The sequence below is a fragment of the Felis catus genome, chromosome A3 (assembly GCF_018350175.1).
Source record: "Felis catus isolate Fca126 chromosome A3, F.catus_Fca126_mat1.0, whole genome shotgun sequence".
NCBI lineage: Eukaryota > Metazoa > Chordata > Mammalia > Carnivora > Felidae > Felis > Felis catus.
The window spans coordinates 131,999,619-132,016,689 of NC_058370.1; positions in this window are offsets into that span (position 1 = coordinate 131,999,619).

The window sequence follows — 17,071 nt, forward strand, 5'->3', positions numbered from 1 at the left end:
CAAGGTCATCGTACAAATGAAAGATGGTGACTGTTATGTGCCCCGCCCCACGCACACAGCAGGTGCTTAAACGGTACAGGCTATTGCTGGTGTTGATTCCATCTTCCACCTCCAGACCCCCAGGCTAAGCTCTTGGAGGGCAAGGACCGATTTATTCATCTTTGAAATCCCCGAAGGCCGGGAAGGCGTGGCCATCGGCAAATCCTTGAGGGTCAACCCACCAGTGGCTGGGACTCCCCCTATCATCCTAACCCTATCTTGCCATACACCCCTATGGGTGTACGTTCCCTCATACATCATGGTATTGTATTGACCAGCAGAGTGAGAGACAGACAGCAAGCAAGCAGCAGAACTTGAGAAAACCACAACATATTTCCGTTTGTGTCAAAGGCACCGGTAAAGAGGACAGCCCCGGGGTGGGGGTGGGGGGGGGGTGGATAGGATTTGCAGGGAGGGGTCAGAGATGAACCCTGCGGAGGCTTTTGATTCTGATGCCTCAGACCCTGGTGCAAGGCCAGCGGGGGCTGTGGCGTTGCGGGGGCCACGTGGCTGAGGGTATGGAAGGGAAATTCCCTCTCATTCGTTCGTTGAGTGCTACGAGGACCTGCTATGTGGGCTGGGCACTGTGGGTGCAATGGTCCAATCGGGATGTAGAGAAAGGAGAGCGAATGACCAAAGTTTCTGAGGCCCTAGGAGCCAGTGCAAAATACTCCAGGCGTGCACAGGAATTAGGGAAGGGATAGCCCCTGCGGGTATCAGAAGGTCGAGTTGGAAAAGGACCAGCCAGAGGAAGAAGGGCGTTCCAAAAACACAGGGAACAGCATTCAAAAGACCCTGAGAGGCTGAGCTTGAACGTGGCAGTGAATGCTTACAGAAGCCTGCAGTTACAGGAGCTGGCGTTAGGGACCCCCTGCCAGATCCAGCAGGGGGTAGCCCGAGGGAGCGTCCTGGGAGCTTCCTTCCTGGGAGCTCTGGACACTCAGCCCCCGGCCAGGAAGGGGAAACCTGAAGGCAGAACTTCACCCCTGACGATTTGGTCGCGGCTGGGTTTCTGCCTCTTGTTCTGGAACTTTGGGCTAACGAAGGAGGAATTTGAGCCTTTTCGTTGGCAGTCCCCTTGGGAGACCTGGGCACAGACGCCCAGGACAGCAGCAGATCAGATTACGTTCCAAAGGTTAACCGCCTTAGGACAGGGCTGGCACGCGGTTCCGATCAGAGGACGCTCGGATTCAGAGTCAGCCTCCAGCAGTGGTCGGAAACACCCTCATTCCCGTGACACCTGTCTGTCATTCCAGGCTGCAAAACACCGCCGTGCAAGAGGCCGACGCCTCCGCGGCCTAGCTTGGCGCCAGACAGAAGACAACACGCACGAGGTGTTTGCACTTGAACACGAAAGAGGCACAAGCACACACCTCTCCACCCACATCCTGTCCCCAGGGCCTGCTCTTGAACAGCAACACAGCGTGCCGGAGGGGCATCAGGAGACCCGGGTCTGGGCCACTGTTGATCTGTGTGACCCTGGGCATGTCGCGTCCCTCCTGGAGTCTTTTCGTCTGTGAGCAGCATGGTTAGGAATCCGCCTGTCTGGCTCACAGACTTATAGGTGGTGGCCAGTGGATAAATACCAGTCACCTTGTGACCGCCCCCCAGAAAAGAGATGTCCACGCATCTGTCCCTAGTTCAGTATGACGGTTGTTGCCATTTAACGTGGCCAAGTGGGAAAGAGCTGGTAGTTTTCTTCCCAGAGAGAAGCGGAATGTGCCCTCTCTGCTGACCCGGACGGGGACACCGACTCCAAGCCCCGCGAGCATCGTCACGAGGAAGTCACAGTCGGGGCTCCGGGAAGCTCCGTGCTCCCGGCTCCTCTGTGCTCATTCAGGTAGCCAGAGAGGCCACACGAGGCCCCTGCAGCAAGGGTGGGGCTCCCTGGGGTCAAAGTCAGAGAGGAACTCAGAACCCCGGGAGGGACTTTGAACGAACGAGATTCAGCAAACACCGGTTCGGCGCCTCCATTTCTCACCAGGCACGGGGCCGCTGCCTTCTGTGCATTAAATAATCCGCATGACAAGCCTGGCTGAGGCAGCAGCGTTATTTCGATCTTGTGACGCTTGGGTCCACATCGCTTGGGTGTCATCTGAAACGTCACCTCCTCCTGACGCCTTCCCGGGTTCCTTCTCTCACACAGCGCCTGGCTCTTTCACGTAGCAACGTTGGGATTGCACACTGCTTTGTGCTGCTGTCCCTGATGTCCACCTGGACCGTAAGCACAGGGGCCCCGTCTCTTCTGTCACCGCCGTCTTCGGGGTGCTTTGGAGACATTCAGGAAAACACTGTTGGACAGAGTGTGGGAATACACACAGGCAGTAGGGACTCAAACACGCGTTGCCTGCCTTCCTTATTTTCCTCTTCGTCATTTTTCACCACGTTTCTTTCCGGATCCGAGAGGAGACGTGATATTTCAGGGGGGACTTTGCAATAAGACCCCAAAGTTCCCACAATCTTACTCATCTTGAAACCACGGAGCACCTGGCTGCGGGGTGTGACGGAGGCCTCGGCAAATCCCGGGACCCTCAATCATCTCTTCCCGCCTCGTGAGTTGCACTGTCTCCGGAGCCCTGCAGGTGCTCAAGGATTTCGTCGAGGCCGTGCAGTAAGCCCGTGAAGCTTGTTGCTTACCCGTGTGACGCGCGCGCAGATGGCGTCTGTCCCTGCCCTGGCCGAGAAGCCTGTTTTGTCTATACAAACATCTGATGACGAGAATAGGGGTCAGCCAGAGCTCAGAGCATGCTGTCACTACCGTCATCAGTGTGCATTAATGTTCATTGCACCTGCTGGAAACGCCTTCTTCCCCCTCTTCTCTTCCAACCCCAGTCCTGGGAGTCATCAGAGATAAGTAGGCAAGCCTCTCACCCTGCTGCCGGCACGTAGTAGGTGCTTGGTAATTACTTCCTCCCTTCCTTTGCCCGTTTGCCAAGGGTGGGCCCCGGCCCGCGGCCTCTCCACCCCGGTCCCCAGGTACGTCCCCTTCTCAGATTCCCCCACCACTGACTCTTTCCCCTTGCAATTGGCCAGTAAGCCAGGAAACTGAACTGGGACACTTCTCCTCTGCACCTGTTGGTCTCCAAATCTAGTCTGTGAGTGAGCTCACAGCTCCTTGAAGACAAGGACTCAGCCTAATGTGTCATAGTCTTACCATTCTTGTGCCTTAACAACGCTGGTCTCGGGCCTGGCCTTGCCGGTGGTAGACGCCCCGTAAATCAGGCCTCAGAGCCTTTATAGGCCAAGGCATGATGGATGTAGAACAGGCTAGGAAAGCGAGTGGGCGTAAACGGTGAACCAGCTCTTCCTCCTTCGGGTTCTGAATTGGGTTCTGCAACCCTGTCATTATAATGCCCAATCCCCCTTCCAAGGGGCAGCCCGTACCCAGCAGGATTCATAGCGCGTTAGCACTGGAGCTAGACCACGGTGGGAAGATCCACAGCATACAAGCAAAAAGCTGAATTAGGAAGCGATGAGGATCGAAGCAGGGGAGCAGAATTCTGTCCAAGGCGTTAGCATGGAGTCAAAATGCGTGTGAAAGCCAGAACATCAAGAGTCAGGCCCTCTCTGAGGCGTAGACCAGATAGACAAGGAGAGGCCAGCAGGAGCAGAGACGGCGGCAGAGAGACTCGTGACCCTGCAGCACCTCTTTCCTGGAGGGGCCCTGGGGCCTGGGGCTCAGCCCAGTTTGATGGCTTAGAGTCTAAGGACACCCACGCAGGCCTCCGCGGCTTCCCTTGGCTCACTGGTATCCAGACAAAAAGGGAACCAAGCCGTGGACAGACAGAAGTTCCTGTTTCCCATTTCATGAAAACTGTGAATCTCTGTCACATTCTGGGCTCGGGCTGTGTCCGGGGCCCAGCCCCTGGCCCTCGGCCAACCTGCAAAATTCCATTTCAGTTTGGAGTTTGAAATCTGTCATGCGTCGACATTTTGGTCAGACGGCTTAAGAGCGCTGTTGTCCGGAATTCACTGAGTCTGCATTTTGTACAACTGCTCCCTCTTCATAAGGTGTAGCCCCCGTGTTCAGCGAGAGAGGCTAAATACACGAGAATCTTCAAACCAGAAATTGGCCGGGTTCTCCCGGAGCGCTTCTGTCCTGGGAGGGCAGGGGCGAGGCTGTTGACACAGGAACTTATTCATTAACCTCATTCAGAGGCTACAAATTGGTTCTTTATTCACAACAGGGAACACGGCTTCATGAGCTCTTTTTTTTTTTGTCTTTCAAATCAGATACACAAATAAGCTGATAACCATTTTCAGAATATATAAAACAAGAATCTCCAGTTACGGGAGCAAAGCCTGTAGCTTCTGAGTTCCTGCCTTACTGAGGAAATGGATTTGAAATGCCAGGAGGTAAACGTTCATGTCTATTTTAGATTTCCGGTGAGGTCCTATTTCCTTTGGATTCTGTATAAACAAAGAGAGAACAGTTGTTGGTTTGGTTATTTCAGATAACCCACGTCTTTCAAGTAAATGGAGTCTATCTAAATGGAGATCTAATAAATGACTAAACTTTTCCAAAATAGAACTCCTCAGCTAATAATGAGTATAACAGCAGAGCCCATTTATCGGGCAATTACCATGTGACAGGCACTTACTAAGCAATTAGCATACCCTAGAAACACTGTTGACTGGCTATATCCACTTCGCCCAGAAATTCCATTCCTAAAAGTCTATTGCAAAGAAATAAAATCCCCTCTGCCGCAAAGGGGTGTGTGTGTGTGTGTGTGTGTGTGTGTGCGCGCGCGCGTGCGTGTTACAGCATTGCTCCTTGTGGCAAAACCAGAAATGAGGTGAATATCCATAACTATGGAAACAGATGAATTAAAAATATTATTTTCAAATCATGAAATATCATGCCGCCGTTCAAGTCAGAGCTTTACCGAACGACCGGAATGGATTTGCAGAAATTGTTGTTGAGCGAGAGAAGGAAAATGCATAAAATCGTGTGTCATAGGGTTTCTTCTTCACAAGGACGAAAAGCCTTTTGTATGATTATATAAGTTCAGTGAAGTGTAAATATCGCTATGCTTTTTGTACTGTAGTAGCATGGAGGAAAATACAGATCGTACGTTCTAGGGTGTCCTGTGGTTATGTGGGATGTGCGGTTGGCCCAGGTTGAGCAAAAGCTGTGATGTGAGGAGAGCAGCCTGGAGGGCGAGGGAGGAATCAAACGAAGGAGAAGGGGAAAAGGATTCCACCTTAAGGAAATCTGAAATCCACCAGGATATATTATAGAATCGTGTTTATGTATTTGTATACAATCATCTGTGCCAGTTAAAGTAATAAAAATGTCAGAAATATTAAAATAGTCTCGATTTTTTTTCAACCTTATGAAACGTTATCGTTTCTCACTTTAGAGACGAGGAAACGGGGGATCTGATTTCCTAAAGGGCCTCTGATTCCAAAGCCTAAATTCAGTTCCTGAATAGATGATGCCCAGCGATTGTGAAGAAAGAAAAAACACTAAAGTATACTAAAGATCGGAAGGCTTGCTGAGACCCAGAGATACCGCTGCTAAAATGTGGGAAAAGGGCCATGTGGCCATTTGTGCACACACACAGAGGTACACGTAGTAGGTCCTGAGCCTTAGCTTGGTAAACACGCTGACGTCAGTCTCTGCAGAGGCTATGGGAGGGGCACCACGTCCCTGAAGGAAACACACTCTGAAAAGTGGGTAATCCCGGGCAGGAAATGAGGTCGGTCTCAGGGCGAAGGGAGGAGGGCACAGGTCCAGGACCTGCCTGGGGGCCTCAGAGTGGCGCCTGCAGTGGAAGCAAGAGGCCTGACTACCTGCAGGCAGCCAGTCCACCAACAGTAGGTGGTGAATGCGTGGTGTTGACCGCGACCTCTACCCGAAAGATCTCTTCACCCTGGAAGACATTGAAAGCAATTAGGAATGACGCCGGGACAGGAGGAGGACTCTGTCCCCACCCTGAGGTCAGAGAGGACTGCTGTCGGGGCAGAGCACGCAGCTGACCTCAGAGCTGCCCCTAACGTAGCCCCATCGTGCCTTTGGATACGTGGCCCTCTGCCTACGTGCATAGAAGGGGCTGGTCAGGGATGACATAGTTGCCCCCGGAGGCCTCTCCCGAAAGTGACATGGGCTGGAGGGTCCTCTCTTTATGCTGAGGTGATGCAGCAGGCCAAGCATCGGCCACCACGGAGGCAATGATGCTCACGTGGCCACAGATGGGACCCCTGTAATTCCACTGGCTGCATAGACGGTCACCTTTCAAGGAAGACCGGTAGCCCCTGCTTTAGTGACTGCAGGGGGGCCACCCTGGAGGCCACCGGCAGAAGCTGGTCGTCCACAGATGGGGACAGCCTCAGAGGACACAGCCAAGTGTATGTTCTTCGGGGGGCTGGAGGGAGGGCAGCAAGGATATGTCTGTGAGGACAGAAATATTTGGGGGGGCCACCTGGGTGGCTCAATCGGATGAGGGTCTGACTTTTGATTTCAGCTCAGGTCCTGATCTCGGGCTCTGGGATGACAGCAGGAAGCCTGCTTGGGATTCCCTCTCTCTCCCTCTCTCTCTCTCTCTGCCTCTCCCCTGCTATGGGCACTCTCTGTCTCTCCAAATAAATAAGTAAACATTAAAAAAAAGAGAGAGAGAAGCATTTAGGGAAGAGAATCTCAGAGATACTATTTCTTCTAATCTAGGTAGGTAAGGGCTCCTAGCATTAAGATTTGAATATTAAGGAAGGGTGACTTTATTTATTTACTTACTTACTTAGTTACTTATTTTAGAGAGACAGTGTGAGCCAGGAAGGGGCAGAGAGAGAGGGAGACACAGAATCCGAAGCAGGCTCCAGGTTCCGAGCTGTCAGCACAGAGCCCAATGCGGAGCTTGAACTCACGAGCTTCGAGATCATGACCTGAGCCAAAGTCGGATGCCCAACCCACTGAGCCCCCCAGGTGCCCCTGATTTTGTAGACCAAGTTGGTGAATGGGAAATGTCAATTACATGGATAGAGATACACATATTCAAACTACAAATCTTGTCACATCACTCCCCTGCTTAAAATCCACAATGGTTTCCTTTGGGGTGAAGCCCAAACTCTTTACGTAGATGCCAGGCCCGGAGGGCTCAGCCACATCCCTCCAGGGTCCTCAACCGCAGCCACACTGACATCTTCGGGTCTCCGGGCCTTGGCACAGCTTTGGCTTCTGTTTGGAACGCTCCCTGATCCAGTCATCTAGATAGTTCTCGTTTACCCTTAGAGATGTAGCTTGAAATGTCACCTCCCCTGGGAAGTCTTCCTTTGCCCATCCCTCCTCACAGTGCTCGGACAGATTAAGCCCCAGTGCTCCCAGATTAAGCCCTCCTGCCCAGTGCTTGGACGGTCACAGCATTCGGTGGCCTTTATTGATACGTTCTCCTACCATATTGATATGGCTCCTACCATATACAACCATGATGTGTTGACAAAGCTGGGTCTCTGACTCACCTTGGATCCTTGATGGTGCTGGCACTGTGCCTTCATCCACTGGTTGTCTCCAGCATCTAGCACAGCCTCTGCCACATAATCGATGTTTAGTGAGCATTTGTGGAAGGAAGGAATGAGTGAACGGACGCACGAGCAAATAAATGAATGAAGGACGTTTACAGTTTTGCTCTCGGAATACTACCTGGTAGGCTGCAAAATCAATTGGAACCCATCCCAATTTATTGCCACAGACCTACAGACCCTGTCATTTGCAATCAGAATCAGAGAGATCATCCCAGCATGCTGGAACGAGGTAGAATCCTTTCTTGTACCTGGTGCAATTGAGGTCCTACATGGGAAGGTTACACAGCAAACTGCATAATAATGAAATTGGTCAAGATATCAAGATCGATACCCAGGCATTTCAAGGGTCATTAATCATCCGCATCTGATGTCACCCCTATTTCAGGTGGCCTGTAATGCACTTTTCATTTCTTTATTTTTTAAGTTTATTTATTTTGAGAGAGAGAGAGAGAGAGAGAGAGAGAGAGAGAGAGAGAAAGCAGGGAGGGGAAGAGAGAGGGAGAGAATCCCAATTAGGCTCTGTGCTGTCAGCACGTAGCCTGATGCAGGCCCTGATCCCACAAACCACGAGATCATGAACTGGGCCAAAATCAAAAGTCAGATGCTTAACCAACTGTGGAACATAGGCACCTCTGAAGTTTTCATTTCTTAACAAAATAATAACAGTTCCTTAAAATTGTATAGCACTTCATAGTTTACAAAGTCCTGTAAAAAAAAACACACACCAAAATTCTGAGCTAGGTGTTTGTGGTTAAGTTACTTGCCAAGATTATTTAGCTCTGAATCGATGGATCTAGGGCTAGCACTCAAGATTTCTGGCTCTGTGCACTTTCCAGGATATAATATCTGCCTCCAACATCACAATAAACACTGGTTAAATATTGATTCTGGGCTCATTCGTGGGAAACACTAGCATCTCTAATCGATATCATCATTTCCTACTTCTAAGAATTTTCTGAAGGAGACATAGACCAGACTTGTCAAACCTTAGCTGATAAGATCAAAGGTAAGCTACACGAGGAACCGGAAGTGTGTGTGTGTGTGCGTGTGTGAAGCATGTCAGTGACTCTGCATATAGAATACTTGATGCTTTAGGGCACTCAAAAGTGTGACTGTGAACAAAATAAGCAAATCCCCAATGCATGGTGTCCGGACAGATTATGACCTTAATAAATATTTGCCAATGAATTAATGTGCCTTGTGTCTAAAAAGTTCTCATGTAAGTCTACTGCATTTAGTCAGTGTTTCCATAGAGTCTTTCAAAAATCTAAATGTACATTCCAAATAACTACATCCATTCACACTTTCATTCAATAAAGAATGCCTATTATTAGTACCAAGATGCAGCTCCCCTAAAATACAACAGTGATCAAAATAGACAAACCCTAACCTCGTGGAGTTTACACTCCTTTGGGGTAAGAGAGAAGGTTAATAGCCATACAGTTATATAGTATATTAGATGATAATTGGCGTGAAGAAAAATGTGGAAAGAAAGGGGGCTAAGGGATGCCGGGAGTGAGTGGGGCTGGAATTTATTTATTTTTTTAAGTGTATTTACTTACTTTGACAGCACAAGTGGGAGAGGGAGAGAGAAAGAGAGCGAATCCCAAGCAGGCTCTGCACTGTCAACACAGAGCCCGACACGGGGCTCCAACCCACAAACCATGAGATCGTGACCTGAGCCAAAATCAAGAGTCGGACACCCAAAGGACTGAGCCACCCGGGTGCCCCAGGGGCTGGAATTTAAATCAAGGTGTTCAGGCAGGTGACGTTTGAGCAAACCTCTGCGAGCAAGAAGAGTGAACTGTGAGGAACTTTGGGGGAAATCTTCCCCTTTTTTTTTTTTAATTTTTTTTTTCAACATTTTTATTTATTTTTGGGACAGAGAGAGACAGAGCATGAACGGGGGAGGGGCAGAGAGAGAGGGAGACACAGAATCGGAAACAGGCTCCAGGCTCCGAGCCATCAGCCCAGAGCCTGACGCGGGGCTCGAACTCACGGACCGCAAGATCGTGACCTGGCTGAAGTCGGACGCTTAACCAACTGCGCCACCCAGGCGCCCCCAAATCTTCCCCTTTTGAACAAACGCTCGTAATTTACAAAATAAATTCCCCCTGCCCCCAAATAAAAATAGACTTTTCCCAAATAGCTCCTATACACTTCGCTGCCCTCTAAGAGGGGATACGGCAGGCGATGCAATGGTCTCTTGGACATTCGGGCACCCCTGTGGCTCTCAGCTCTGTACTCTAGTGTAGAGGCTGAGACCATCTCAGATCTCTCTCTTTCACCCCGTATCTGCTAGCCAGTCAGCGACTGCAGCCTGCTGACTCAGGCATTGTGTCTGTATCACCACCCTGCACTTTTCATCTGCTGTGTCTAATGTGCCGTGGGTTTGTGAGGACCGGGTCCAGGAGAAAACAACCCAAGCAAAAGCCTAAATTTTCCTGCCGGGGACTCCGGGGCATCCGCTCTGGCTCCTCAGATAAGACCTGTTGTTCATTCTCGACTTCTTTTCTGACTGTCTGAACGCCAGATAACTGAACCCCTGAATTTGGGATCTATTTCTTTCCTTTTAGGGCTCAGATCCGTTTTCTTTCTGCTTTCAACAGATCATCACACTGGAGGCAAGTTAATGCCTAAATCCCACTCCTGTGGCTGAGACAGATTCCAGTGGAGCAGCGTGGGGGGAGAAGGTTCCCGGAATATGATTCAGGAGCTCCCAGATGAGAAGAGAGGGGCCGGAAACAGAAGACAGAGACTGCCTTTATTTTTCTAACCAGTACACTGGTAACTGGTACACAACCCAGTACCGGCCCGGAGCATGATGATAGCCATGACATGTAACTATCAGGGCAAGCAGAACGGAAAGGACTCTAACAGAAGCTCTCGAAAAGTGCCTGGGAATTCACTAATAAGTAATAACTTCTTAGCAGGCAATTTGGGGAGGGTCCACAGAGGAGGTGGTGTTTGAGCTAAGCTTTGCAAGATGAATGAGCTCTTCATAGGTAAATAAAAGGGGAAGCTTTTCCAGCCCGAGGGGACAGCATGAACAAAGGCCTGGAGAGGTGAAATCCACGTGATATTGACAAAAAAAAAAAAAAAAGTGGGAGAATGGTTCATACAACTTCACTTTTCAAGGACTTTTGATCCTTCAGGTGTCCTTGCCTAAGACCCTGCTTTTTTTTTTCTTTCCTCTTTTCTTTCTCCAAGTTCCCGTTTTTGCAACATTCACTTGCACGGAAGTCACCAACTGCCAACTGATAACTCAATGGCGCTGGGCTTGCAGGGGTACAAAGGAGAAGTGGGGAGAGGGGCTGTAAGGTAGCAGGGGGCAGCCGGAAGTGAGCCATTCCCAAACTCCAGAAAGGTTGGATTTTAACCCACAGGGCAGTGGTCCCCAAAACATATTGTCTGGAGTTGCAGTTCTGAGGGCCATTGCTTGGAGTTCCTTAAGAAGACTCCTTTTGGGGCGCCTGGGTGGCGCAGTCGGTTAAGCGTCCAACTTCAACCAGGTCACGATCTCGCGGTCCGTGAGTTCGAGCCCCGCGTCAGACTCTGGGCTGATGGCTCGGAGCCTGGAGCCTGTTTCCGTTTCTGTGTCTCCCTCTCTCTCTGCCCCTCCCCCGTTCATGCTCTGTCTCTCTCTGTCCCAAAAATAAATAAACGTTGAAAAAAAAAATTAAAAAAAAAAAAAAAGAAGAAGACTCCTTTGGTCAAATATATTTTGGAAATATGCCGGGCTCCATGAGCCTGAACGGGTCTCTTTCCTCTGGGATCTTGGGGACACCGGGACTCTGCCTGCGGAAGGAAGGCAGAGAGAGTGGCATTCTCTGAGCTCAAGTGACACAGCTTGGGGGTTCTGCATCTCACAGGAGAGGGGGGCACTTGGGGGTACACCGCTGTAGCTCAGCAAGGAGTTGCGGAGAACATTCTTGAGCTGGGGAATAACACCGACCACAGAGGGGCATCTCGGAAAGACCACGGAGTGAGCCCTGTGGGGTGCGGATGAGTGGTCACCCCAGAAAGCAGCCACCAGAGGTGATGAGTCCTGTCCCTGGCAGGGGCGGTGAGGCTGGCTCATGTCTAGGTGACTCCTTTCCACGCCTGCTCTAAGCCCCACAGTGTGTCAGGGCTGAGCTGCTGCCTTGGGTCTCTGGCTTCCGTGCTCCGAGAGGCCACACAGCAGACAGAGGTCAGGCAAGCTGGAACCAAAGTAGTACAAGTTGTCTTGTGCCCTCTGAGGAATGCTGTTCTCAACAGAGGGGAGACAGCAGTGGCATGGGAGCTGCCAGTCCTGCCCGGGCAGGAGAGGCTTCCAGAACCCACCTTCGTTTGAGTCTGACTCCTCTATTTGACATAGGGGGAAACTGAGACCCGAGATGAAGGGACACGCCCAAACTCGGACAGCTAACCCCATTATCAGATAACTGTGTGGTTATGAACTCCAAAACAGTTTTGCATTAGTATTCTTTTTTTTTTTTTTTTAATTTTTAATGTTTATTTATTTTGAGACAGAGAGAGAGCATGAGCGGGGCAGGGGCAGACACAGAATCCGAAGCAGGCTCCAGGCTCCGAGCTGTCAGCACAGAGCCGGACGCGGGGCTCGAACCCACAGGCCGTGAGATCATGACCTGAAGTCAGACGCTTAACTGACTGAGCCACGCAGGCGCCCCTACATTAGTATTCTTATTGTTAAATGTTATCACTTTTTTTGAGTGTTTTGACTTAGTGCCCAGGATCCTTCAGGGCGATATTCTTGCTCAAGTGCCAATAAAAAAATGCTTTCTGGATTTATATTTTCACAGTCGTTTTTTTTTTTTTTTTAAATCACGTTCTTTTGGTTATCTCGCCTTTGACTTTCCTGCGAACAAACGGATTTTAAAATGCAAGTAGGCTAATGACAGGAACAGGTCCTTTGCCAAGATTTGAACAGTGCCAAAGACATCTCGCATCAAAGGGTTCCCTTCCCTGGTAAATTTTCCCTCATTCTTAATTTGACAAGTGACCTTGAGAGAAAGGATTCGGGTTCACAAAAGAGAGAAGGCAGCTGCCATCAGGAGATAAAGACGGGGATCCTGGTAAGGGGTAAGAGGAAACTAGAATCTGAGTTCTCCGTTGGCTTCTGGGACCTCGAGGAAGTCCCATTTCCTTCCTTTTGCAGTTTTAGTTCCTCGGCCTGATGCTCAGTGTCCCTTGACTTCCCACAGGCAACTTCCATTCTGGCCAGATGTTTATTCTTGGTCGCCAGAATTGACCAGACTTTCCCTGCTCAGTCCCCTCAAGGCTCTGCTCATTGGAGCGTCCTGCTGTTCTTGGCCCTACCGTGTTCTTCAAGTCCCTGCTTCTGCCCCGAGCGCATCCCTAACTTCTCCAATTCAAACTGTTTCTTTGGAGTGCTTAGTGCTTGATAGGATGTCTAAGCTGAACAGCTCCTAGAGGTTACTCTTATTTTTTTGTTTGTTTTAGGGGAGTGGAAATAGAGGCACAGAATGGGAAAATGGTTTGCCTGAGATCACACAATTAACAAAAGGACAAAAGTTGGGACTCAGTTTTCCTGATTCCCGATTCCCATGCCCATTTTTTTTAAAGTTTGTTTTTTATTTATATAAGTAATCTCTACCCCCAGCGTGGGGCTCGAACTCACAACTCCGAGATCGAGAGTCTCACTCGCGCTCTTCCGACTGAGCCAGCCAGGAGCCCTGACCCATGCCCATTTTTTGATATCAAGATAGTTTATACCATTTATTACATTCACTTTCCACTTAAGAATTATAATAACCAGGGGCACTTGGGTGGCTCAGTTGGTTAAGCATCCGACCTCGGCTCAGGTCATGATCTCCTGGCTCGTGAATTTGAGCCTCACGTCTCGGGCTTTGTGCTGACAGCTCAGAGCCCGAAGCCTGCTTCAGAGTTTTGTCTCCCTCTCTCTCTGTCCCTCCCACTCCATCTCTCTCCCTCATAAATAAACATTTAAAAAAAGAATTTTAATAACCAGTATTTTCGTACCTAATGCATTAACATCTTGTCATTAATTCTCATAAATATTCTTTCATCCACCCACCCACCCATGCATCGGTCCATTCATTCATTTATTCAAGTAGCCAACATTTATTGAAGGCCCGTATTCAAGCATGGTGCTAGAGACTATCGTTCCCATTTCGTCGTGGAAAGGAAGTTCCACGACTTGCTCGAATTTACTGAAAAAATTGCGTTTCAATAGGAAACAGAATTGATTCAGGTGGTTTCCACGAAGGAGCTCTCTCCAGAGGTGTAGACAGGATTGAAGGAAGACAAAGCATAACGAAGCACCCAGACATCGGTAGCAGCGAGAAGCTAGGACCGCAGGGCGAGGGGAGCTGTCGGTGTTGGGTCCTGAGCTTCTGGTAGAGGATGAGCCAGGATGGAGGGGAGGACACGCTGTCTCCTCTCCCTGTGTCTTTCCAAGGACCCCCTTCGTCTGAGCCCAGCCAGAATACGTACGGCCAGGGAGCCCAGGGGAGGTCGTTCATAGAGGTCAGCCCGTGGGGCACAGAGCAGGACAGACAATGAATTTGGACCAAGCAGGAGTATCCAGCCTCATGCCCAGAGGGAAAGTAGGGGAGCAGGAAGGTCAACTGTGCCTTGAGACTCCTAATCCTGCACTCTCTTCTGACTCGGGACTCGCATCTATGGCCTTAGGCTCCCTCAGTCAGTCAACTCTTCGTGCTAAGCCATCAACACAAGCTGGGCGCTTACTCCTTGCCAGGGCCTGTGTGCATGACTCCTACCGACGTCCGCAAATAATGAGCTCAGCGACCTTGTCTCACTTATCTTTGAATTCTCCGGTCACAGTCCCTGGGCCCTGGGGGACATTCCAGCCACATTGACCATCAGGAGCTCCGGAGAACCACTAGGAAGTGCGCCGAAGGAAGCCACCAGAGCGAGCCCTGAGGGGAGTGTTGGTGCCCCAATCACCTTCATGGGGCCTGGGAAGGAGAGTGTGTGGTATGTTTGTATGTTCGAGGGCTGAGGCCTCTGATGCTCTGGGAATTTGCGCCACTTCCGACGATAGAGCTGGGAGGCCGGTGTCTCAGTTCCAGAACGTCTCCACTCTGCTGAGCCCTTCCTCCCTCTTGGCTCTCCACGCTGGCCGCAAAGTCTCAGGCCACGTCTGTGAGGGCTGCGGGCGAGCCCCCGAAAGCCGAGCTTGCCGCCTTCCTCCAGACTGTGTTCCGGTGACAGAGTGATATATGTCAAGGTTTGAACGGCTTTATCTCACAGGTTCTGCCGGGCTACAGCAAACAACGGCTGTGTGTAAACAGCCCGGCCCTGTTCAAACACCGTCAGTGAGAATGTCAACAAGAAATGGAAAGATTTGAAGACTGTGGCCGTCGGCAGTCAGCCTCCGTGTTGTCACAGTCTATTTCTTTCCTTTTTTCTTTTCTTTTTCTTCCTTCCTTCCTTTCTTTCCTTTGTTCCTTCTCTTTCTTCCTTTCTCTTTCTTTCTCTCTGTTTTTCTTTTTTTTTCTTTCTTCCTCTTTCTTTCCTTCTTTTTCTTTCTGTTCTTCTTTCTCTTTTTCTTTCTCTTCATTTTTTTCTTTCTCTCTTTCTTCCTTTCTTTCTTTCTCTCTTTTTTTCTTTTTCTTTTCTTTCTTTCTTTTCTTTTCTTTCTTTTCTTTTTTCTTTCTTTTTTTTCTTTCTTTCTTCATCTTTCTTTCCTTCTCTCTCTTTCTGTTCTTTCTTTCTCTCTGTTTTTTCTTTTTTTTCTTTCTTCCTCTTTCTTTCCTTCTTTTTCTTTGTTCTTCCTTTCTTTCTCTTTTTCTTTCTCTTCGTTTTTTTCTTTCTCTCTTTCTTCCTTTCTCTCTTTCTCTCTGTTTTTCTTTCTTTTTTCTTTCTTTCTTCCTCTTTCTTTCCTTCCCTCTTTCTTTCTGTTCTTTCTTTCTCTCTCTTTGTTTTTTCTTTTTTTTCTTTCTTCCTCTTTCTTTCCTTCTTTCTCTTTCTTTCTGTTCTTCCTTTCTTTCTTTTCTTTCTTTCTTTCTTTCTTTCTTTCTTTCTTTCTTTCTGGAAAAGTGCAAAAGAATCACAAAGGACTATCCTATCACTTGCTTCTGTTTAGTGTTTTTTAACCCCTCTCCATTTTTATCTATGTTAAAATACACTCACAGCTCGTAGATGCATTAGGTGATCTTTATTACCTGGAGCCTAGGAAATCCTGCAGGCCATCCTTGACACCTCCTTTCTCCTCTCTTCTGTGCCCAGAATGCAAGCTGGGGACTCTAGCAGGATTTGAGAGAAAGGACTTGGAATGTGTGCCAGGAGTCATATTTCTAGAGCCGCCTCATGTACGTTCTCTTGTTTTAACGTTGGAATCCATTCTACTGAGTAGATTTTACAGAGGGAGTAGTGCAGTTCAGCAAGGGTAAGTGACTTGCCCGAGGTCACATAGCCCATAAATGGTGGCACTGAAGCCTGAACCCAGGTCTCATGTGTCCAACTTCTATCTGCCCCATTGGGTTTTGCTGCCTCAGATGAAGGATGCTGGACCCTGTCTCCATGGTGATGAGAACAAGGATCTATCGGACAGAGTGCTTCTACATTCACCTGCTTCCAAGAATTACTACAAAAAGCACTTAGACAAATGGCCACGAAGAATCCTGCAAATCTTCAGGGCCGGGGACAAACCTGGCCAGGCCACACTGCAGTGCTTTGGGAGAACAGGTGTCTTCTCTCTACCCGTCGTGGACCTGTAGTTTTCATAGTATGGTGTCACTCCTACCAAACCACATATGCAAGGGTGCTTAACTCTAAGCCTGTCTGTTACGAAATGCCCTTCCTTGGTTAAAAAAAAAAAGCTCTGGGGCGTCTGGGTGGCTCAGTCCATCAGGTGTCCGACTCTTGATCTCAGCTCAGGTCATGATGTCACAGTTCGTGAGTTCCCGCCCGGCCTCAGGCTCCGAGCTGGTGGTGTATTCTGCTTGGGATTCTCTCTCTCCCTCTCTCTGCCCCTCCCCTGCCTGTGCTCTCTCTCTCTCTCTCTCTCTCTCTCTCTCTCTCTCTCAGAAATAAACATTAAAAAAATAAAGCTGTTTCTAATTCCACCATAAGGCAGGCTTTTATGGATCAACTAAGCGTTATCCCTGTATTCTAACAACCATCCACTTTCGTTCTCTTCTTTGTATACTTTGTAAGCCACCCAATCACAAATGGTGGCCTGCCCATCATGGAAATGTCTCCCAACCGGCCTCCTTCCACCTTCGCTTCCTCATACAGCTGCTGAGTCCCAAGTGCCACCCCCATCAGGCCCATCGTTGCTGATGACTCCCCTGGTGCCCACCACACAGGGTGACGGAATCAGAGGAAGGTGGCCTCCTCCAGTTTCTTCAATCCCAGCGACTCCCGGAGGACAGCCGTGGCTGAGTGACGTCACACAGCATGTAAGTCCAGACTCTAGGCCTTTCCTGCTCTGCTCTCCTTCGAACCACGTACGCACCTGCTCTCCAGTCATTGCTTACTTTTCCTTTTATTTACTTCATGA